General features: G+C 37.9%; 1 protein-coding gene and 1 pseudogene across 7 annotated transcripts in view; one reads left to right on the top strand and one right to left on the bottom strand.

The window, feature by feature from the left end:
* The window catches only part of LOC145511529 (uncharacterized), a 636,615-nt gene that overhangs the window by 257,487 nt on the left and 355,095 nt on the right, over positions 1–24,033 (bottom strand). The gene's annotated exons all lie outside the window — the stretch shown is intronic.
* On the top strand, positions 6,799–7,576 carry LOC145509397 (nicotinamide phosphoribosyltransferase pseudogene; annotated as a pseudogene).

Raw genomic sequence — 24,033 nt, 5'->3', positions numbered from 1 at the left:
CTTTTTCCAGATATAGAAAAAAACTAATCTAAAAATATGATTACCTTATCCAAAAAGATAGCTATTCCTTTATCCCTCATCTACTTGCTAATATTTGACATCCTAAAACTAGAGATTTATTCATCTTCAATCCTGCAAAAGTATTGCCTAGAGAAGGGAATTTAAAAAGCAGTAAGAGCATTTTCATTTAAGATTAAATAAGCTCACTGGCTCCTTCCAGAAACAGAAGTTTTATGGCTACAAAAGATTCTCCCTCATAGGACAACAGGATCCCCATCAGGAAGGTGAAGTGCACTCAGGAAGGCTCACTCTGTGCATGGGAACCTGTGGCTTTTCACATTTTACCAATCTACGGAGAAATTGACCAGTCTAGGGAGAAGCAATTTAGTAATGTAACAACTCTGCTCCAGGTCTTGGCATTTAACAATTTTATCAATGGATAAAAGTGTTCATAAGTTATTATTTGTGTTTATGCAGATTCAGATGGACACTTTACTTCCCACTAACCTAAATGTAATAATAAATACTGATCTGAGATACATTCATATATTGCCTAGGCTCTGGCACGTAATTCTGTCTGTTTTCATTATACATTTAAAATAACCTGGACTATTATGCATCTCTTCCTTCTTAGACATTTTCATCCTTTATTCATTTACATTGTGAAAATTCATTTTTGAGCAGGATGTCATTCAAACAACATACATATTAGGTTTAGACAGCAGATTAAAGTAGAACTAGGCTACATCTTTTAAAAAACACCCTATTTCTAATACTTTTATTACAACTGATATTACTATGAAGTGGAAAGCATTTGTTGACCATCTCTTAGGATTGAGGTACTTTCTAAAATTAAATTACATATTAAGTATTTCATATATATTTATATAAATTAATTTAATTGTATAAGCTCTCCTTTGAGGTCCATAATTTGTTCTTGTTTGACAGATGAGAAAGCTGAAATGTAAAGATTCTAAGCAATTTGCCGTACTTCACACAGCTAGGAAGTATCAAACTGGATTCAAACTTTGGTCTTATTCAACACTAAGATTCTACTTTCATCCAGTGTGCTATACCATCTACCTAGATTTTTAGAAGAAAAAAATATAGAGACCCTCCACACTACTACTTTCATTGGAATCACCATCACTATCACCATCAACTAGAATGTGATGTTTAGGACCATTTTCAACAATAAGATACATCACTGTTGCCAAGCTGTTTGCCTCCTCTAACACTTTTTTAATGACAAAACTTGAAGTCAATTGCAGGGTGTCTGGATGCAGGATGATCTGTGTTATCTGAATGAAGCATTCAAATAGCCCAAAAGCCACTTGGAATTCTCTGATATCCATCTCGGTTTTCCTGGCATAGCTGTCAGCTCACAGTTGATTTTATTTCCACTGTCTATCCTCAGAATCTTTGCAATCAAGTTATTTTAGACAATTGATGATAAAGTACTACTCAAGTCACGATTTTGGATGATTTGAGGCACTTATTTATTTTTATCTCTTGGTAGACTTTTTCAATAGCCTAAAAGCTTATACATATAAATGACAACCTGGGCTGAGTATATTTTCACTGCACTTGACAAGCTCACTGGACTGAAAGACCTCTAGCCTGGGTGGGAATAAGCATGCTGAAATGTCTAAATTACTTAATCATTTTTCCTCTCAATAAGAAATGCGAGTTCTCACCAGGCTTGTTGAATGCAATTGGCCATTTTAGTTAAGGCCCATTGAAAGGAAAGGGAAAATAACATTTTAAAGAATAGATGAATAATCTTATTGTTGTCATACCTGCACCCTCAGACAGGCATTTTTGGTTGTAAATTTGGTGGAGCTGAGGGAGAAAAAACAAAGAGACTAGGGATAGCCAAAGGAAAAGTATATTTATATTTTTATACACAGTATGTTATATAATATACATATTAAAGGAAAGGTAAACCCATCTGAATGCAGAGCTCCAAAGAATAGCAAGGAGAGATATGAAAGCCTTCCTAAGTGAACAATGCAAAGAGGTAGAGGGGAAAAAAAAAAAAATAGAATGGGAAAGATTAAAGATCTCTTCAAGAAGATTAGAGATACCAAGTGAACATTGCAAAGATGGGCACAATAAAGTCCAGAAATAGTGTAGACCTAACAGAAGCAGAAGATAAGAAAAAGTGGCAAGAACACACAGAAGAACTGTACAGAAAAGGTCTCAACAATCAGGATAACCATGATGGTGTGATCACTCACCCAGAGCCAGATATCATGGAGTGTGAAATCAAGCGGACCTTAGGAAGCATTCCTACGAAGTTTGTGGAGGTGGTGGAATTCCAGTTGAGCTATTTCAAATCCTAAAAGATGATGCTGTGAAAGTGCTGCACTCACTAAGCCAGCAATTTTGGAAAACTCAGCAGTGGCCACAGGACTGGAAAAGGTCAGTTTTCATTCCAATCCCACAAAAGGGCAATGCCGAAGAATGATCAAAACACCATACAATTGCCCTCATTTCACATGCTAGCAAGGTAATGCTCTAAATCCTTCAAGCTAAGATCTAACAGTATGTGAACCGAGAGCTTCTAGATGTACAAGCTGAATTTAGAAAAGGCAGAGGAACCAGATATCAAACTGTCAACATCCACTGTATCATAGAAAAAGCAAGAGAATTCCAGAAAAATAACTACTTCTGCTTCATGGACTACACTAAAGCCCTTAACTGTGTGGATCACAAGAAACTGTGGAAAATTCTCAAAGAGAAGGGAATACCAGACCAGCTTACCTGCCTGCCCCCCCACCCCACAAGAAAACTGTATGCAGGTCAAGAGACAACAGTTAGAACTGGACATGGAGTCAATGTATGGCAAAACTAATACAATATTGTAAAGTAAAAAATAGATAAATAAATTTTAAAAAATTTTTAAAAAAAGAACTGTACATGGAACAATGTACTGGTTCAAAATTGGGAAAGGAGTGTCAAGGTTGTATATTGTCACCCTGCTTATTTCACTTATATGAAGAGAACATCATGCAAAATGCCAGGCTGGATGAAGTTAAAGTGGAATCAAGATTCACAGGAGAAATATTAATAACCTCATATATGCTTATGACATCATCCTAATGGCAGAAAGTGAAGAGGAAGTAAAGTGCTTCTTGACGAGGGCAAAAGAGGAAAGTGAAAAGACTGGCTTAAAACTCAACATTCAAAAAATGAAGATCATGCCATCCGATCACATCACTTTATGGTAAATAGGTGGGGAAACAATGGAAACAGTGACAGACTTTATTTCCTTGGGCTTCAAAATCACTGCAGATGGTGACTTCAGCCATGAAATTAAAAGATACTTGCTCCTTGGAAGAAAAGCTATGACCAACCTAGACAGCATATTAAAAAGCAGAGACATTCCTTTGTCAGCAAAGGCCTGACTAGTCAAAGCTATGGTTTTTCCAGTAGTCATGCATGGATGTGAGAGTTAGACCATAAAGAAAGCTGAGTGCTGAAGAACAGATGCTTTTGAACTGTGGTGTTGGAGAAGACTCTTGAGAGTCCCTTGGACAGCAAGGAGATCCAACCAGTCCATCCTAAAGGAAATCAGTCCTGAATATTCATTGGAAGGACTGATGCTGAAGCTGAAATGCCAATCCTTTGTCCACCTGATGCAAAGAACTTACTCATTGGAAAAGACCCTGATGCTGGGAAAGGTTGAGGGCAGGAGGAGAAGTGGACAACAGAGGATGAGATGGTTGGATGGCATCACCGACTTGATGGGCTTGAGTTTGAGCAGGCTTTGGGAGTTGGTGATGGACAGGTAAGCCTGGCATGCTGCAGTCCATTGGGTCACGAAGAGTCAGACATGACTGAGGAACTGAACTGAACTCAGCTCAGTGAGTTCCCATTTCCCAGGGAGGATAATTGACACTCAGAGAGCCGAAATAAGGAAATCATTCAAATGTACATGGTAAGTAAATAGCAAAGACGAGATTATACGTACAGATCCTTTGGCTCCACAGTGATGATCCTCATCTATATACTATACTTTCTCCACATCCCTGACACATCTCAGAATTTTTCACATTGTGCCTGATGCCATCTATATCAGGCTCACCTGGAAGTACATGCTAAAGCACAATTTCTACAGTCTTTTACTCACTTTTCCAAATTAGAGTCTCTGGGAAAAAAAAGAAAAAGTGAGTGAAAGTGTTAGTCGCTCAGTTGTGTCCAACTGTTTGCGACCCCATGGACTGTATGTAGCCCACTAGGCTCCTCTGTCTATGGAATTCTCTAGGCAAGAATAATGCAGTGGGTTGCCATTCCTTTCTCCAAAGGACCTTTCCAACCCAAGATTGAACCCAGTTCTCCTACATTGCAGGCAGATTCTCTACCATCTGAGCCACCAGGAAAGCAAGTCCCAAAGATCTACATTTTTAATTTACTCCAAAGATGACTTTTTTAAAAATGGTACTATTTGAGAATTGGTGTGGCTAACAGGTAGGCTCAGGATTTTGCGAATGATACAGTAGAAAGTCTATGATGTCACGAATCAGGTGACCTGGGTTTTAATCCCACCCTGCAATGGACAAGTTACTTTACCTTGTTGGTCTGTGTAATCCCATTTGTAAAGAGATGGTACTAGATCAGATGCCCACTGTAACATTTTGCAAGTGTTTGAAATAGACCCCCACAATATCGGCAATATTAGTTCAGTAAGAGTAATTGCAGTGCTGGCTACTGTATTTCAGACTTTCACTCTGTGGAGGAGAGTCAAAGTTGGCCAGCACCACAGCCAGTCAAGAGCATGTGGGTCCTTCCCTGGCTTTCAGCACTCTTCTAGGTATAATTAAAGATGGGTGAGTGAGGGCTGCCATTCCAAACATGCCACAGTTGAAGCACAGAGGTAGATTCTTCTAACCAGCAGCATATTTCATGGAAGACAAGTGATATTTTCTATTTGAGAAAGCAGGGACTTTTAGAACTGACAGCAACAGCTCCCTAATCTATTTCAGCTAAGAGGTAATCATTTCCAGTCTCAGAAACCATTCCTGCAAATCCAACAGCATGCATTTCATTTGTGGCTCACACAACTGTACTGGCCTTTATAAGAGAAGTAAATAGGTCCTCAGTGGCTGCTTTGTATTGCCAATTAGCTAATCTGTTGGCAGAATCTCACATCTGCATATGCAAATGCACGTTTAGCAACACACCGTAGTATGCTGGGACACATTTCATTTTGCAGGCATTATTTTGGGAGCCGGGAAGAAAATGCGGTCTTTATTTTAATTAGCAGTGACTTGTCCAGTGCTTTCCATACCAACATGCTTACTAAACAGGTGTTTGATATGTAGGTCCCAAAATAAACAGCTAATGAATATTCAGGTGATGAATGCAATCAGAGAAAGAGCCAAGAATAGACCATCAGAGTGCAGACTCCTACGTCCCATCTGTAACCATTAGGATAACAGGACCACACTGCCACTAGTGAGGCACAGAGTCATTCATTTAACGAATAGCTATCACTGCACATTATGTACCAGCTACTGAAATAAACAGCAGTTTTTAATTTCAAGGAGGAAAAATTACCTGAAAGTAGAGAACAATTGCTTAGCAGTATTTATTCAACAAATATTTATTGAGTACATACTTCTTATGTGTGAGATACTGATACAGGCACTGAAGATTCAAGCAACAAATTTTTTTTTTAAAGTGCTAAAAATCATTTCCATTGCAGAATTTATGTTTGAGGAAGACAAGCAAAGATTAAATAAATATGAAATGTAGAGTATAATAGATGGTGATGAGTACTAAGAAAGGATGGAAGGAAGGATGGGACAAAGAAGAAAAGAGTGGTGCTGGTGAAAGGAGACTGACTTCGGATCAGGAAAAGTCCTACCAGGAAGATAAAAATTAGAATGTAGATTTGATAAAGATAAGAAAGTGAGTCATGGGGATGTCAGTGGGAACAGTGTTGTAGGCAAAGAAAATTGTTAAGTGCAATGTGTTAGGTGAGTGTCCAGTAAATTCGAAGAATAGATGGGAGGCTTCTATGGCTAACATAGAATAAACTTTAGGAAAGGACTCAGATAAGAGCATGCCCAATCATGTAAGGTTTTATAAACCATAAAAAAAAGTCTTTGACTTTGACTCTGAGTGAGATGGGAAGCCACAGGAATTTGAGCAGAAGGTGATATCACTGAACTTTTATTTTAAAAGAAAGACATTAGCCATTGAGCTGAAAGTAGACTAGAGCAGAAAAGGGCAGAAGAAGGAAGTCCAGTGGGATGGGTGTTGCTATTAACAAGTCTATGAATGATGGAGGCATGGATTAGGGTAGCAGTGGTGAAGCTGGTGGGATATGGTTAGATTTTGGATGTTTTACATGCAGAGATAATATGATTTCTTGGATCACCTAATTTTCATTCTGGAATATAATATGCATGTATGTGAAACATAAATGTAACATCTACCAAATAATGTAAACACCAGGTATCCCTCACCCAAGTTAATAAACAAAACATTACCAGCACTCTAGATGTTCCATATAGTTAGCACACTGGAAGAAAGACTGGGTGTGCTAAGTAGAAGCAAGGGAAATATAAAAGAGACCCAAATCAAACTTTGTTGTTGTTGTTCAGTAACTCAGTTGTGTCCAACTCTTTGCGATCCCATGGACTGCAGCATACCAAGCTTCCCTGTCCTTCACTATTGCCTGGAGTTTGATTTATAAATCAAATTTATAAAGATGAAAATTATGGTCTTAAATAAAAAATTCACTAGATAGGATGAACAGTAGAATAGACACTGCAGAGTAAAAGAGGGATGAACTTTCCAGATGATGTCTTTAATGAAAAGGGATGGAACTACATTCTTGAGAAATATGATGGACATCTTCCAATAGAAATAAAAACTGTTCCTGCAGACTCTGTCATTCTCAGAGGAAGTGTTCTCTTCACAGGAGAAAACATAGATTCAGAGTGTTACTGGCTAAAGAACTAGACTGAAATGATTCTTGTTCAGTCCTGAAATCCAATCACAGTGGCTACAAATGCTAAAGAGCAGAAGAAAATATGGGCCAAATATTTATTGTAAACTTCTGATAATCTAGAAGGTATGGTATACGAGTTACATGACTTTAGCTACAGAGGAGTCTCTTTTTAAAGGACTGCTGGCACTGGAGCTTCTGCTCACTTGGTTAATGTCAAAGGAATAGACGGAGTAGCAGGAACCACTTTAATTAAAAATATTATGGAACAAAAGATCCTGTTCCAGGCGATTCTGCTCTAGTGGTAGAACACGGTACCATAACAGCTTGAGGTGAAGATCATAAAAGGATGCTTTTGAACATAGAGAAATAGAGTTTTTATCATACCTAGATCTGTGGTCTGCAATAGCTATAACATTTATAACGTGTGAAAGAAAATAGTGGTTGAGAATCTAAGACATTTAATTGTACTGAAGTGTGCAGCAGCACCACTAATAATCATAACTGGTTCTTGAAATCTTCTTGACCCTGGTACTAAAGACTAGGATATTTTAGGTAGGAAGTTCAGCTACTGAGAACTCAAAGAGCTGTAGGTTGCTTCCAACCTCGTCTTAGAATTAGTCAATCTGTTGTTTTGTTGTTATTCAGTCACTAAGTCATGTTCATCTCTTTGCAACCCCATGAACTACAGTACACCAGGCTTCTCTGTCCCTCACTATCTCCCGAACTTTGCTCAAACTCATGTCCATTGAGTCAATGATGCCATCCAACCATCTCATCCTCTGTCACCCCCTTCTCCTCCTGCCCTCAATCTTTCCCAGCATCAGGGCCAATGGGACGGTACAAATATAGTAGCTTAAAAGAGACTGCAGAAGGTGAAATAAAAAAACAGAAAAAAAAATGGAGTATTGAAAATGCTTTCTTTGGTTTTGGTGGAAGCTTTGCTACAGAAAATAGCAAGGTAAAATACTTGAACTTTTCCTTCAAGTATAGTCATGTTTAATTACTTGGCCTTGGGATTAATGTCTCTAAAGATCCACTTGCTGATTCTAACAAATGGCCCAGTAAGGGGTGATTATCTTTGCAAAGGACACCAGCAGGGCATTTTGTTGCATTAAAAAAAAAAAAGTAAAGGATACTCTGAAGAATGAGGTCAAGATTTTCTCCATATTGTCTTCGAGAATGAGATGACAACAAAAAGCTATTCATTTGGTGGAGTAAGAAAAAATGCAAAGCTCAATATGGAATTAGAAACAGCATCTAATTAGGCTTTGATTTAAGACTGGATATATATGTGTATGAATACAGATACATGAACACATACATAGATCTGTGTGGTTTCTTTGTATTTTATGATACATTGCAATGAAGTTATTCATTAGTTTATGAATATATTGCCCTTTCATTTTCCCTGAATGTTTAGGTGATCTCAAATCAGGAAATTCTACATTTAATCATATAAAAGATTAATGCTAAAGTAAGCTTTTTGGCCTTTGCCAATAAATAGTAATTCAGTCCAGTATTTATCTTTTTACAAGTAACAGAGCTGAAAAACTATATCTATATATAACTGAAGACCATAAAATAGACTTCCATAAAATTATCACGACTGCTTCATGTTTATATTTAAATCACATTATGTACAAGCAAGATTTTATAAGATATATTTAAAGTTTCAATGTTTTAGCAATCTTTCCAACTTTTTCATGATTTTTAGGAATACAAACTTTTAAGAAAATAATGAAGCTAAATTATTGCCTTTTGCCATTAGCCAGCAAATAAAATATGGCCTTAACAAAACTATGTCATTGTACAGTTTGAAAATTATGTCAGGACATATCCCATAGAATTACTAACCTCAATGCCTCTTGTAGAATATATATTAATCTTTCTACATTAAAGAAAATAATGGCTGTGACTAGAAAGCCAAGTCACTACATAGTGATTATATATGCTGCCTGTGATATCCTACCACTGAGACATCAAATTTAAAATGCAATTTTATATGACAGAAATTGCTTATGGCTCTAATATGCCAAGAGTATAAAGAGGTAATGTTTCTTAGAGAGAAATTCTGCTTCCACTATAGATGATGTACATAAATGTAAAATTTGACAACAGTAGAAGCAGTGTGGTTTAAAGTAATTGAACTTCTGAATTTATTTTTCATATTCTATAGTCAATATGATTACAATGAATTACTACAATGGTTAGTAAGTGTACTTATTTTAAATATTTTGATCCTGTTATATTTTTAATTAAGATTTTTAAAAAGTAAATTGGATATTAAATTAAAAAAAAAGATTAGTAAGCTTGAAGATATAGCAATAGGAATTATTTTAAATAAAATAGAGAAAAAGTACTGGAAAAAATAAAAAGCATCAGTGAGCAGTGGGGCAACTTCATGTGCCTTTGTATATAAACATTTAGAATTAGCCTCCACAGAGAAGAGAGTAAAAAAAGGAAAAAAGAAACATGTATTAGAAAAAAATAGCTGAAAATCTTGCGGAGTTGATAAAAACTGTATACCCACAGATTCAAGAAGCTCAGCAAAACCCAAGCATAACGTATGGGCACTGCCACGTGTAAAACAGATAGCTAGGGAAAACCTGCCGGGTGGTACAGGGAGCGCAGCGTGGTGCTCTGTGATGACCTAGGAGGGTAGCAGGGGGCAGTGAAGGGAAGTCAGAAAGGGACAGGATATATGTATACTTTTAGCTGATTCATTTTTTTTGCACTGCAGAAACTAGCACAGCATTGTAAAGCAACTATACCCCAATTATAAATAAATAGGTAAATAAAAATTTTAAAAGGAAATATGAAAAAACTTATCTTTGTTTTTCTGGATATAACATGTCTATTTGCATCAGATGGTATGAAGATTTTCTTTCTTCACTAGTTTCAAACAACTTGATTAAAATGCGACTTGGTTTAGGTTCTTTCATATTTCTTGTTTTTTATAAGTGTTTTGCATAATTAGTGATTATTTTGATTGCTATAAGTAAAATTTTGCCCTACAAGAATAGACACATTGATGTCCTGACACTTAGTAACTCAGAATGTGACCTTATTTGGAAATAAGGTCTGTACAGAGGTAATCATTAAAATAAGGTCATTACAATGGGCTCTAACCAAGTATGATATCTTTATAAAAAGTAGAAATGTGGACACACAGACAGGAAGGCACAGAGGGAAGACAATGTGAAGACATACAGAGAGAATGTGATACAGAGAATTGGGGTGATGTATTCACAAGCCAATGAATGTCAAGGATAGACAGAAACCCATCAGAAGGTAGGAACAAGCAAGGGGGAATTTTCCTCCATGTTTCTGGGGAGAAGGGCCTTGCTTACACCTCTTCATTCTTAATAGTCTCCAAGCATTTAGAGTATGTGAGATCCTGGAAGGGCACTGAAACAAGTGAGGCCAGAGAGAGGCAGTCCCCAGGAAAGGTGGACCACTGGATATTCTTGCCAATTCTTTCCCTCTCCATGGAGAAGCCAGGAACTGAGGCCTTTCACTTATTTGTTTTGTGCTAGAAGAGCTGCAGTAATGAGCTACATGCCACATCAAACCACCATCTCTGTTCTTACCAACCTTCCGGTGACTAGACTATGTTTGGTTCTTTTAGCACACGGAGACGAAGAAGACAAAAGCCAGTCCTTGAGCAGCTGCTCTAAAAGTTGGTGCATTTGCCATGTGGTCCAACTCTCTTTCCCTTCCCAGGGAAAAGCTGTGAGCTGTGGTTTTGCATGCCCTTACTCTATGCGAAGCCAGAAAGAGAGGTTATGCAGAGTGCTAGCCCAAATCACCATCTGTGTTCCCATGCTTTCAGCTAGAGCATCCCAGGTCCCCTAAGGGTTACATGACTGGCAAAACACAAGCTAGTCCTTCAGGATCTCCTGGAAAAGTTGAAGCAATGGACTATAGTCCAACTCTTTCCTTCTCCAGTGAGAAGCTAGGAGCTGCAGTGTTTCCCTCTGATCAGTTGGCACTATACCAGAGGTAGGGATTTGGCAAGAAGGTATCTTGAATTTCTCTTCTGGTTTCAATGGGTCTGATTTTACACTTTCCCAAGGTATAGGAACCTCTCAACTAGCTTCTGGATTTCCCACCAAGGGAATTTTTCTCTGAATGGTTGTTGAATCAGCAATGTTTATGGGTGGAAGGAAACTCCAAGACTTATTCTCCCATTTCACTGACATTATCCTCTAAGAGCCGATGTTCTTAAACAGCTCTAATTCACCACATAGAGTTTCTAAAAATACTTCAGGAAACTGCAATTTTCTGCTAAGGATCCTAAAGAAGTACTGACAAGACTATTGGAGTACAGATTATTATTGCCAGTCTAACTCCATTTCCTATTCTGTGGAAGTCCAGAGAAAATCAGATTACAAACCAGTAAGTAATATGTGGGAAATGTTTGGAAAGGGCCTAGTAGGGCATGCTCACTGATTGAATTCTAGTTATGTAGCATTTGGCTATACTCTAGTTGGCAAATATACTTTACAAAAATGACTTTATTCTCCTTAAGCAGGAGGCAGTGGTATACTGATGTGTGTGCATTCTTCCCAACTTCACTTTCAGTGACATCACATTGACAGCTTGAAATCAGCCATGATGGGAGCATTACACCATGGAAACTGGCAAATGTTATAGATCATGGATTTTTTTTTTCCCCTTTGGAAAATCAGCTGTTGAAGATTTACCACTACAACATTTGGAGAACTATGAGTCTAAAACACTATGAGCTGTGGATGTTGACACAGACTTTGATCTGGCCCCTGGGGACACAGACCCTGAGGTAAAGATTTTTATAGGATGTTGTATTAACCACATCTTTTATTTTCTGTATTTTAATGCTTTGGTATCTCTGGCCTTGCCAACACTAGAAGGGCTACCCAGTTTCTAAAGACAGTAAAAAATGCAAACCTAACAATCCAGAACCCATACCTCCAGCTACTTGTCCTAACCTCCAGGGTTAGGACCTGTATCAAGCAGTTAAGGGCAGCCTTTATGACCCAGAACCCACTGAAATGATCACAAGACAGACAATACTAAGCCTGTAGATGACAAACTATCTTCCTAGTGACAATCAATTCCTGACTGTTGGCCTTACCATACCTAAATCATAATAAAATCTATATGAAAACAGCAGTTCTTTGGGAGTTCCCTGGTAGCCTAGCGGTTAGGATTCCAGGCTTTCACTGCTGTGCCCTTGGGTTCAATCTCTGGTTGGGGACCTGAGATCCTACAAGCTGCGCGGTGTGCCCAAACAATCAAACAAAAAACCCCACAGCAGTTCTTTGAGAAATGCTCCCAAGATAAACACATTTGAGGAAGAGATAGAAATAAAGTTGGAAAGAGAGAGGATTTACCTATGACTGAGTCCCAAGAAATGCCTGAGTCAACTCCACAGAAATGGGAAGAAGTGGGATGACCCTTCCATGCGGTTCCCTTTAAGGCAAGGGGCCCAGGTTTCATAACCATATATTGATTAGGGTAGGGTGCATCCAGACCCTAGAGAGGGGTTTGTCCTTCGGCTTTGAAGCAACTCTTTGGCTGAGAGCATCACCCAGAGAGGGATTCTGCTATTTGCGGTTAGTCATCAGTATTCTTGGCAGCTAAGGGAAGCTCTTTTGTTCTGAGAGACGGCTGGGGAGGTATACCCCTGCACACACTACCTAAATGGAGGATAAACTCAACTACCAAATGCGGTCTACCTTATACGATTCATGAGCTTTCTGACGGAGTCAACATCATTGAGGAGAATAAACGCTGTAGCTGAAAAGGTGCTAAAAGTTCATGTCAAGAGTCAGATATGTCCTTTCAACCCTGGCAGAAAAATGAATGTAAAATAAATTAGCCATTTACAACTTTGCAAAACCTAACATACTGTGAAGATTTATCAGCTGGACCATGAAAAAATATGGACTCTATTCAACAAAACAATTAAAAATGAACACAGGTGCAACTGAAATCCAAATAAAATAAGCTTCCAGAGTAGAAGAAATGCAGAAATAGAAGCTTGTTGGATCTCTCTTGCTTTCTTCCTCTCCCTCTCTCCTTTAGAATTCTGTATGTTAATTTATAAAGCTGCTAGTTTGCTGAATAGGATAAGGCAATTGACAATGGCTAATAAAGCTCCTCATCCCCCAAGAAGAGGGAACACAAAAGCATGTAGCCAGTGTGGATTCTAAGTGGATTCTGAGCAGCAGGGTGAGTCTAAGGAAATTTTCTATTATTTCCTGGTTGCTTTCTTTCCAGAAATTAGAGGATAAAGGTTGTGAAATCCACAATCACCATTCTTTATTCTAATAACTTTTGATAAAAATAAAATATTAAAAAGATATCATAGTTGAGCTACAAAGTTCTATGGATTATTCTATCAAATGAATGGGAGACAAGCAAAAGAGAATGGGCTATATTCAAAGAAAAGTTAGCAAATGGATATGGAAAAGGCAAACACTCAGATTTCATAAGAATTCAAGGAAACTACTGCAGAAGAAGAGAGGGAGCTAGTCAGGGAAGTGAAGACATTTCACCATGAAGAGCTGAATATGTGGAGGCTTCCCTAAGGACACATCTTCTTTAAATAAAACACGTTGTTTGAGTGCAATGGCTTAGTTGCATCTTGATGCTTTCCTTCCACACTATTTCAAATATCTATGTACCTACAGGGCCCCTTACTTGGATCTGCACAATCCAGCACACATTTATTGTTCTGATCCTATCCTTAATGAAAATGAAAGTGAAAGTATTAGTACTTCAGTCATATCCAACTCGTTCCACCCCATGAACTGTAGCCTGCCAGCCTCGTCTGTTCAAGGGATTCTCCAGGCAAGAATACTGGAGTTGATAGCCATTCCCTTCTCCAGGGGATCTTTCTGACCCAGGGATTGAAACTGGGTCTCCTGCTTTGCAGGTAGATTCTTTGCCATCTGAGCCACCAAGGAAGTCCTATACTTGCTTCACCTTGAGGAAGGTGAAGATACAAAATTCACTATTAAAAATAGCTAACATATTTCGAGCATTTACTATAAACTAGACTCAGCAAAAATCTCTTTAAACTATCACCGCAGTTCTTTGGTGAGAAACTTACTATTATTTCCACATATGGATGAAAAAGGTGAAGTTCAAGAACGTTAAGTAATGTGCCCATGGGTATGAGTCTGTAAGCTGGTAAAAAAGATTAGAACGATAGTCAATTTAACTGCAGAGTTTGAACTTTAAATCTTTTTTCTATCTATTGTTTAATCTATAAGGAGAGATTCATTATTACTAATAGAATTCAAGAGGAAGGAGAAAGTGATATTGTCGTTGAATGATTAGCTGGAATTAGAGTTAAAAATGGTATTTTTAAGGAGGAAAAATATTTGTACAAAGATATAAATTCAGAATATTGCATTCTGTTCCAAACAGGTAATGCAAAAAAGTGTGTTTCTCTCCTGTTTATTGGCATCCTTGGGGAACACAAGTGGATACTGTATCAGGAATTAATAGAATATAGGATTAAGGCAAATTATTCAAGCTCAATATATTCACCTTTCCCTTTGTTTTAGTTACTGGATTTTCTAACCAGAGACGAGTCTTGGTTCATAGCATTTAAGCATGTCCCTAAGAGAAGAGCTGTCCCAAAGGAGATGAGAAACAAGATAAAGTTATTGTCTTAGAAGTTACTGATCCTTAGGGTTCTCTCTCCTCCCTGAATCTCCCAAAATAGTCTCAGGCCTGCTGGTTCCACTCAGGAGAGCCAGAAATCAGATTTTCTATCATGCTAGCCAAATCTCTGACTTAATTGCTTACTCAGACCATCCAATGTTAAAAAGGCTGGGGGTCATTTTGGGTGGAGGGGTTCTTTAGCTAGCCTGAGTGATACAAAGGGATTTTTGGAGTCTTGACCAGGGTACGGAAGTAGACCAATGTGTCATCCTAACTTCCGATGTCCTTTCTGGGCTGCCTTCATATGGGTCACATATCCCTAAATACTACAGACAATCCAGCAGGGAGAGAGAAAGAGAATATTTGAGGCAGTTCAAATTCCAGACTAGAAAGTAACAAAATGACTTTTAATCCACACAGCATCTCTGCTGTACTTTATCTCCTCGCGCACGCATGCTGTCACTTCAGTCGTGTCCAACTCTGCAATCCCGTGGACTGGAGTCCACCAGGCTCCTCTGTCCATGGAATTCCGCAGGCAAAAATATTGGAGAGGGTTTCCATGCCATTCTCCAGGGGATCTAGGGGTCGAACCTACTTTTATGTCTCCTGCGTTAGCAGGCAGGTTCTTTACCACTAGTGCCACCTGGGAAGCCCTTTATTTTCTCAGAATACACACACACACACACACACACACACACACACACACACACACACACACAAACCAAATCTAATCTTCTCCTTAACAGGTAAAAGGGTTAAATTTGTTCTTGGCAAACTATAAAAAGCAACTTAGAGGAGAAGTGAAACAGACATTTTTTGATTGCTTCTCCAACATTAACTTCCCCAAGCGTACCACTTTCATAGAAGCCTAGTCTTTTCCTGTTCTCAGCATGGGTTTTGAATGGAATTGATATCATTCTTGAGGCAATTATCCTGTGGCAATTCTCTGGTCACAGAAATTGTTTAATGGGTGAGTATGAAACAGTAGCAACACAAATAATTACCAAAGAAACACTAATTCCTAGAAGAAAACATAGGAAAAAAACCTTCTTGACATTGGTTTTTGCAATGACTTTCTGTATATGACATTAAAAAGCAAAGCAACAAAAGCCAAAGTAAAGCGGCACTATATCAAACTACAAAGCTTCTGCACAGGAAAAGAAACAATCAACAAAATGAAAAGGAACCTACAGAATGAGGCAAAATATTTGCAAATTATAGATCTGATAAGGCGTTAATATAAGGAATGTATACACCTCAGTATTGAAAAAATCAACTAATCTGATTCAAAAATGGGCCAAGAATCTGAACACTTTTCCAAAGTGTATATACAACTGACCAACAGGCAATGAAAAGGTGATGGACATCACTAATCATCCAGGAAACAAAGTTCAAAACTATAATGAAATATCACATCAGACCTATCAGAAGGATAATTATAAAAAATTATAAGAGCTAATAAACATTGGTGAGGATGTGGAGAAAAGGATGTCTTTGTGTATTGTTGGTGGGGGTGTAAACAGAAACAGAATGGAGGTTCCTCAAATAATCAAAAATAGGACTACCATATGAACCAACAATTTCAGTTCTGAGTGTAAAATCTACCCAAGGAAATGAAATCACTATCTCAAAGAGGTACCTATACTGTCATGCTCAATGCAGCATCATTTGCAATAGCAAGATATGGAAACAACCTAAGTGTCCATCAACAGATGAATGGGTATGTCATACACACACATACATGCATAGAAATATTACGCCATATAAAAGAAAAAATCCCCGCTCTTTGTGACAATATAGATAAACACGGCGGACATTATAATCTTACTTATATGTGAAATCAAAAAACTGTATTCAGGGACTTCTCTCGTGATCCAGTGGTAAAGAATCCATCTGCCAACGCAGGGGGCATGGGTTTGATCCCTAATCTGGGAAGATTCCATATGTTGCAGAGCAGCTAAGCCCATGCACCACAACTACCACAACTACTAAGCCTGAGCTCTGGAGCCTGTGAGCCACAACTACTGAGGCCTGGGTACCCTAGAGCCCATGGTCCACAACAACAGAAGCCACTACAATGAGAAGCCTGCACACCACAATTAGAGAGTAGCCCCCACTTGCTGCAACTAGGAAAAGCCTGCACACAACAATGAAGACCCAGCACTGACAAAAATGAATAAACAAATTTTTAAAAAAACTGAATTCATAGAAACAGTAAGTATTGTTTGCCAGGGATTGAAAGTAAGGCTGGGAAACGGGTGAAAGTGAAGTCGCTCAGTCGTGTCCGACTCTTTGTGACCCCGTGGACTGTATGTAAGCTACCAGGCTCCTCCGTCCATGGGATTTTCCAGGCAAGAGTACTGGAGTGGGTTGCCATTTCCTTCTCCAGAGGATCTTCCCAATCCAGGGATCGAACCCAGGTCTCCCGTATTGTAGGCAGATGCTTTACCATCGTGGTCAAAGCTTAAACATGTTAGTTTTAAGATGAATAAATTCTTATCCAGTACAGCATGGTGACAATAGTTACTTGAATACTTGAAAGTTTCCAGGACAGTAGATCCTAAAAGTTCCCAACACACACACACACACACACACACACAAACACACATAAACACACACAAGGTAACACTGTGAGATTACAGATGTAACTAACCTTATTATGGTAAATACATCTATATATATATATGTGTCTGTGTCTGTGTGTGTGTGTGTGTGTGTATATATATATATATATCACTGTACATCTTAAACTTATACAATGTTATATTTCAAAGAGAAAACCATAGTTCAAAAAGATCCACGCACTCCAATGTTCACTGCAGCATTGTTTAGCCAAGACATGGAAGCAACTTAAATGTCCATTGACAGAGGAATGGATAAAGAAGAAGTTGTGTGTGTGTGCTTAGTCGCCTAGTTGTGTCTGACTCTTTCCAATCCTTTGGACTATATCCCACCAGGCTCCTCTGTCCATAGGATTTCCCAGGCAAGAATACTAGAGTGAGTTGCCACTTCCTTCTCATCCAGGGATTGAACCTGCCTCTCCTGTGTCTCCTGCATTGCAAGCAGATTCTTTACCCACTGAGCCTTCAGGGAAGCCCTGTGGTACATATATACAATGAAATATTATTCATCCATTAAAAAGAATGAAATAATGCCATTTGCAGCAACATGGATGGACTTCGAGATTGTCATACTGAGTGAAGTAAGACAGAAAGGGAGAAATACTGTATGACATCCCTTATACACAGAATAGAAAAAAATAATGATACAAATGAACTTATTTACAAAACATAAACAGATTCACAGACTCATGGTTGAGGGGGAGGAGGGGAAGAGATAGTGAGGGAGTTTGAGATTGACATCTACACACTGCTGTATTTAAAATGAATAACCAACAAGAACCTACTATATAGCACAGGGAACACTGCTCAATGTAACGTGGCAGCCTGGAGGGGAGGGAAGTGTGGGGGAGAATGGATACACGTCCATGTATGGCTCAGTTGTTCCACTGTACACCTGAAACTATCACAGCATTGCTAATTGGTTGTACTCCAACATGAAATAAAAAGCTTTTTTTAAAAAATGACACTCCCTCAGCTAGCTCAGGTATCCCCAGTATAATCAATCATTGTACCCTCTATTTTCTGTTTAGAAGCCATATCATATTTTGTGTTTATTTATACATACGTAGATATAATTGTGTGATGCCTTGACTATCTTACTAAACTAAGCTTATCAAGGGAGAGGATTTTACATGTTTATTTTTATGTCCTCAATGCCCAGCACACTGCCTGGAACTTAGTAGACATTGAGTAAAGGGCTTTTTTTTTTTTTTCTAATGAAATGACTACATGGTTCTCATATTCTGAAGTATATTAAATGATTATATATATATATATATATATATATATATATATATATATATATATATATGTTTCTTATCTATTTTAGAAAAAAAGGCAGGATTAGGAACAGTGTGAATATGAACTAGAGCTTTAATACCCACTCTTTTCATGGACATTCTGGGCACACCCAGCGGTATTATTTTCTTCCACTTCCATTCTGGCCACCTGGCCAGCAGAGCTCTGAAAAAGGCAGCTGGGGCAGAATGGGGAGATCTACCAACCCATGGGACCAGCCCTTGGCCTTTCTGCTGTTGCTCTTTGAACCTGACTTTAAGCACTCAGGGTAAATGAATTATTCTCTTCCTGTTTAAGCACTTCTGAGAAAGAACAGCTGCAAAGCCAGATGAGTTCTGGAAGATCAAAACAAGACTGGATATTCTTGCTGGCTTGTCAGGCCCCATTGCAGAGCTTGCTAAATGCTGGCTGGCATTTGATTATGTTCAGCACAGCCCCCAAGGAAACATTATCTCTGATTGTCATTTTGAAAGCAAATTCTTTTAAACAAAATTCTTCCTTGCCTTTCATTGTGAACAAATACAGTCCGTCTTTGGCCACCCTACCCTTTGCTGTTCTGGTCAAAGGCCACCGCCTGTTCCAAAGAATGACTCTTCAATACTATAACTGATAGACGAGTCAGAACAGAAACTGTCCTTTTCTTTCTATCATCTGGAGCCATAAATCATCTACTCATCCCAGGTGATTGCCACAGACAGTCCACTTAAAGCCATATTTCATGATTTAAAAGGTATAATATTTCTTCAACAGACCATTTCTAACCATTCTCCCTGCATTTCAGGAACAACTCAACATTTTTTCTTATTTTCAAAGTACCTAAGGGTGCACCAAGTAAGTTGTGAATATTTCCCCCAGCCTCTCCTTTCCAAGACAAGCAAAGAAAATTACCACACTGGACTTGAACACGAACTGTTGACTGAGGTACAGTCTGCAAACTAGACAATCTGTGGTTTTAGGAAGAAACCCTGGTTGTTTTCATTTGTTTCGCCCTTTAATTTTCACAATATCTGCTAGGTGAAATTTGACTTCAGATTGAAAAAGAGGCTTAAATGGATTTGTCCTTGAATCTCAGCTGTTAAAAAAAGTCTTACAATGTTCACTGACTTTTAGAAAACATAATTTCTACAATTTAGTATGGAGGGGATTTTACTTTTGCTTTTCTAATAAATTACACATGCAGCTTAAAGGATGGTAGGGAGGCTTTTACATGAGGAGTAGCCTCAACAGGCATGCACAACAAAATATATTTTGCTGCTTACCTAATCTGATTTTATGTTAAAACCTTTAATTTTCCCATTAATATCCAAAACTTGACTGTGCACAAAATGATACAACATTAAGAGTGACTTTTATGGTATTTAAATTCCATGTTCACTCCACTTTCACTCATTCATATCAAGAAAAAAAATTCAAATTAAGTAAAAGACAGTATTTAGGCATAGATGAGACATAAGACTAAAACCAAAGCAATGTCACTTGCTACAAAGAGTCCCATACTCTGTAAGCACCCTGCAATTTCTCCTCACTGATTTTGGAAATGAGAGAATTGAAGGTTGCAAAGGAAATTGTCATCATATGTGCCCAAGAAGGCATCTTTCAATTTGTTTCATTTATGCCAGGTTCCCCTTTTATACCATCTTAAATCTCATTCACTGAACTAAAAAATCTTTGTCAGTGTGAAGGTCATTAATTTTAATTAAATGGAAATCATTTTTCTTACACTTGCAAGAAAATGAGGTTTAGTCTCAATAACTTTCATTAAATAAATAGAGCGAATTAAAATTTATAATGTATCTCTAGATGGATCTAAAACAGTCTCATCAAAAGCCTATTAGTTGACAACGAGGGAAGTGTCTCAGTGGATTATGGTAAAAAAAAAAAAAAAGTTGACAACGAGGGAAGTGTCTCAGTGGATTATGGTAAAAAAAAAAAAAGTACATTCAGAATCTTGTTTATTCCGCTTTAGTACCCCTTGCCTGCTCCTCATTCTATACTACTCTTGAATATATGCATAAGGAAAACTATTTGACAAATAGCACTTCATTAATTACTGAAACTCTTCAATTCTTCTCCCTTTTGCAAAGAATTAGGATTACATCACAAATAAAAGCATAATGAATATGTTATTTTATCATGAACATTAAGTTGCTCATTTATAATTTAATATTTCTAAAACACTTGTTATTTACAGGGCAATCTTGAGTGCTCATTGGAAGGACTGATGTTGAAGCTGTAACTCCAATATTTTGGCCACCTGATGTGAAGAGCTGACTCATTTGAAAAGACCCTGATGTGGGAGAGATTGAAGGCAGGAAGAGAAGGGGACGACAGAGGATGAGATGGTTGGATGGTATCACCAACTCAATGAACATGAGTTTGGGTAAACTCCGGGAATTGGTGATGGACAGGGAGGCTTGGCATGCTGTGGTTCATGGGGTCGCAAAGAGTCAGACATGACTGAGTGACTGAACTGAACTGAGAGAAGATTTCAGAGTAAATTATCTGAGACTTCTGTTTTTGGGTCTATTTTCTCTAAAAGTGAATAAAAGTCAAGATTTGAAAAGGTTAAGTTACTTACCCAAGATTATAAAGGAAAAGTCTGTTTCCAGGTCTCTAAATATGAAAAGACAGTTTTCTCTATCCAACTTTTTGTATGAATTGTTTGAAATGACTACTGTGGAGAATTAATATAGGGTGAAAATGTTACTGAGAATAGAAATGTCACAACTAGGTAGGATGCATTTGGTTTGAGAACTCTTCCTTCCATTCTCCTCCCTCTCTCTCTATTTTCTCCCTCCCTTCCTCCATTCTTCCTTCCTATTTTATTCAACGTGGGGAACCAATTTTTATGAGAGGGCCCAGAGATGCTGCTGGTTTAGCCTTCTCTCACAGGGCTTTAAATGTGGATTGCCTTTCAGCTATCTGCTCAAAAGGTACATAAAAAGATGCACAATGTTGTTAATTACTGGGGCTTCCCTGGTGGCTCAGATGGTAAAGCATCTGCCTGCAATGCAGGAGACCTGCGTTCGATCCCTGGGTCGGGAAGATCCCCTGGAGAAGGAAATGGCAACCCACTCCAGTACTCTTGCCTAGAAAATTTGAGTCTGACAGGCTACAGTCCATGGGGTTGCAAAGAGTCGGACATGACTGAGCAACTTCACTGGTTAATTATTAGAGAAATGCAAATCAAAAACAACAATGAGGTATCACTTCACACCAGTCAGAATGACCATCATCAAGAAGTCTTACAAATAACAAATGGAAAAAAGGGAACCCTCCTACTGTTGGTGGGAATGTAAATTGATACAAACACTATGGAAAACAGTATGGAGGTTTCTTAAAAAACTAGAAATAGAACTACCACAGTGCTAATAATCCCACTCCTGGGCATGTATCTAGAGAAAACCATAATTCAAAAAGACACACTCATCCCATTGTCCATTGCAGTGCTATTTGCAAGAGTCAAGACACGGAACTAACCAAAAAATCCATGAACAAATAAATGGATAAAGAAGATGTGGTAATATTTATACAATGGACTATTACTCAGCCATTAAAAAGAATGAAATAATGCTATCTGCATCAACATGGTTGGACCTAAAGATTATCATACCAAGGGAAGTAAGTCATAAAGAAAATGACAAATACTGTATGATATCACTTACATGTAGCATCTAAAATACAAAACAAATGAACGTGCCTATGAAACAGAAACAGACTCACAGACATAGACAACAGACTTCTGGTTGCTAAGGGGGAGGGAGAATGGGGGAGACAAGTACTGGGAGTTTGGGATTAGCATATAAACTATTATATAGGACCTGCTGCTTATTTATATAAATTTTTTCTACAGAAAAAACAGATATATAGAGAGATATAGACAGATAAATAAACAAGGTCTTACTGTATAGCATAGGGAACCATACTCAGTATTCTGTGACAAATCATAATGGAAACTTAAATGAAAAAGAAAATATATATGTATAATTGAGTCACTCTGCTATACAGTAGAAATTAACACATTTTAAATTAACTGTACTTCAATAAAATTTTTAAAAAAGAAAGCAGGGACTGTTTCATCTAAACTGTCCAATTTCAAATCTCCACTATTTCTTATCAGGCACATAAGATTAGACAAGCTAGTTAATCTCTGAGTTCTGGGTTATAAGAATTTAAAACTGGGAGAATAATGTCACTTTTATTGAGTTATCCTAGTGATAACTGCATGTTAGTTCACACAAAGCATCTTATCTCTGTGCTGAGCACATAGTAAATACTCAGTACATGTATATCTTTACTAATTTCAGGAATGTGTCGGGCTGGGGCTGGCTTTTCCACTTAGGAGCAGCCAGACATTGGAAACATTACCTAATCATTCTTTTTTTCTTTATTTAAAACATAGAATTTGAAAAGATAATCCATATAATAGGGATTTTGTGATTAATAAAATGACATCATACTGAAACATGGCTATGTTTCAATATCTATCAGAATGGCTTTTCACATTTCACTTCAAATAAAGTTCAGTTTGTGAGTTTAGTTACACAAATTATGTTACTAATTGAAGAGCCACATTAACATTCACAAATTCACTGGCTTTAATCTTTTTATGAAATAGGGAAGAATTCTGCAAGCAAAACAAAAAAACTATGGGAGAGGGTGAGGGCGGGATGATACGGGAGAATGGCATGGAAGCATGTAAATTATCATATGTGAAACGAATCGCCAGTCCAGGTTCAATGCATGATACAGGGTGCTCGGGGCTGGTGCACCGGGATGACCTGGAGGGATGGGATGGGGAGGAAGGTGGAAGAGGGGTTCTGGAAGGGGAACACATGTACACCCATGGTGGATTCATGTCAATGTATGGCAAAACCAATACAATATTGTAAAGTTAAAAAAAAAATAAAGTTTGGTAATTAAAAAAACAAAAAAACTAGATTATTAAATGAATCCAACACACTAACATATTAAATGATGAATCATCGACTCAATTGACATGAGTTTGAGCAAACTCTGGGAGATAGTGAAGGGCAGGGAAGCCTGGCATTCTGCAGTCCATGGGGTTGCAAAGAGTCGAAAACAACTCAGCGACTGAATAACAACAACAAGATAGAAGAGGAAGCATTTTAAAATTCAATACTCAGACATAACCACTTTATTAATTAAGGTCTAGTTGAGATCTTGACTTTTTTATCATTACTTTTGAAGCTACTAAGCCTGAAGATTTTGGTTTTTAGGCATATTTTTAATTCATAAACTGGAGTTAAATGTGACTGACTGAGCTTCAATGGATGAAAGAGAGGGTATTACCATACAGCATCTTCTATAGACTGTGTTTTGGAACTTCTGGACCTCTGTAAATATGAAAATTAAGAAATGATATCTTGGGGGCTGTCCCATGATGGTGGAGGAATAGGTTGGGGAGACCACTTTCTCCCCCCAAAATTCATCAAAATATCATTTGAATGCTGAGCGACTTTTACAAAA

Source organism: Giraffa tippelskirchi, chromosome 6, assembly GCF_054371585.1.
Source record: "Giraffa tippelskirchi isolate mGirTip1 chromosome 6, T2T-mGirTip1v1.2.pri, whole genome shotgun sequence".
In the NCBI taxonomy this organism is placed as follows: Eukaryota; Metazoa; Chordata; class Mammalia; order Artiodactyla; family Giraffidae; genus Giraffa; species Giraffa tippelskirchi.
Note: the sequence above shows the minus strand (reverse complement) of the source record. Positions and strands in the feature narration are given on the sequence as shown.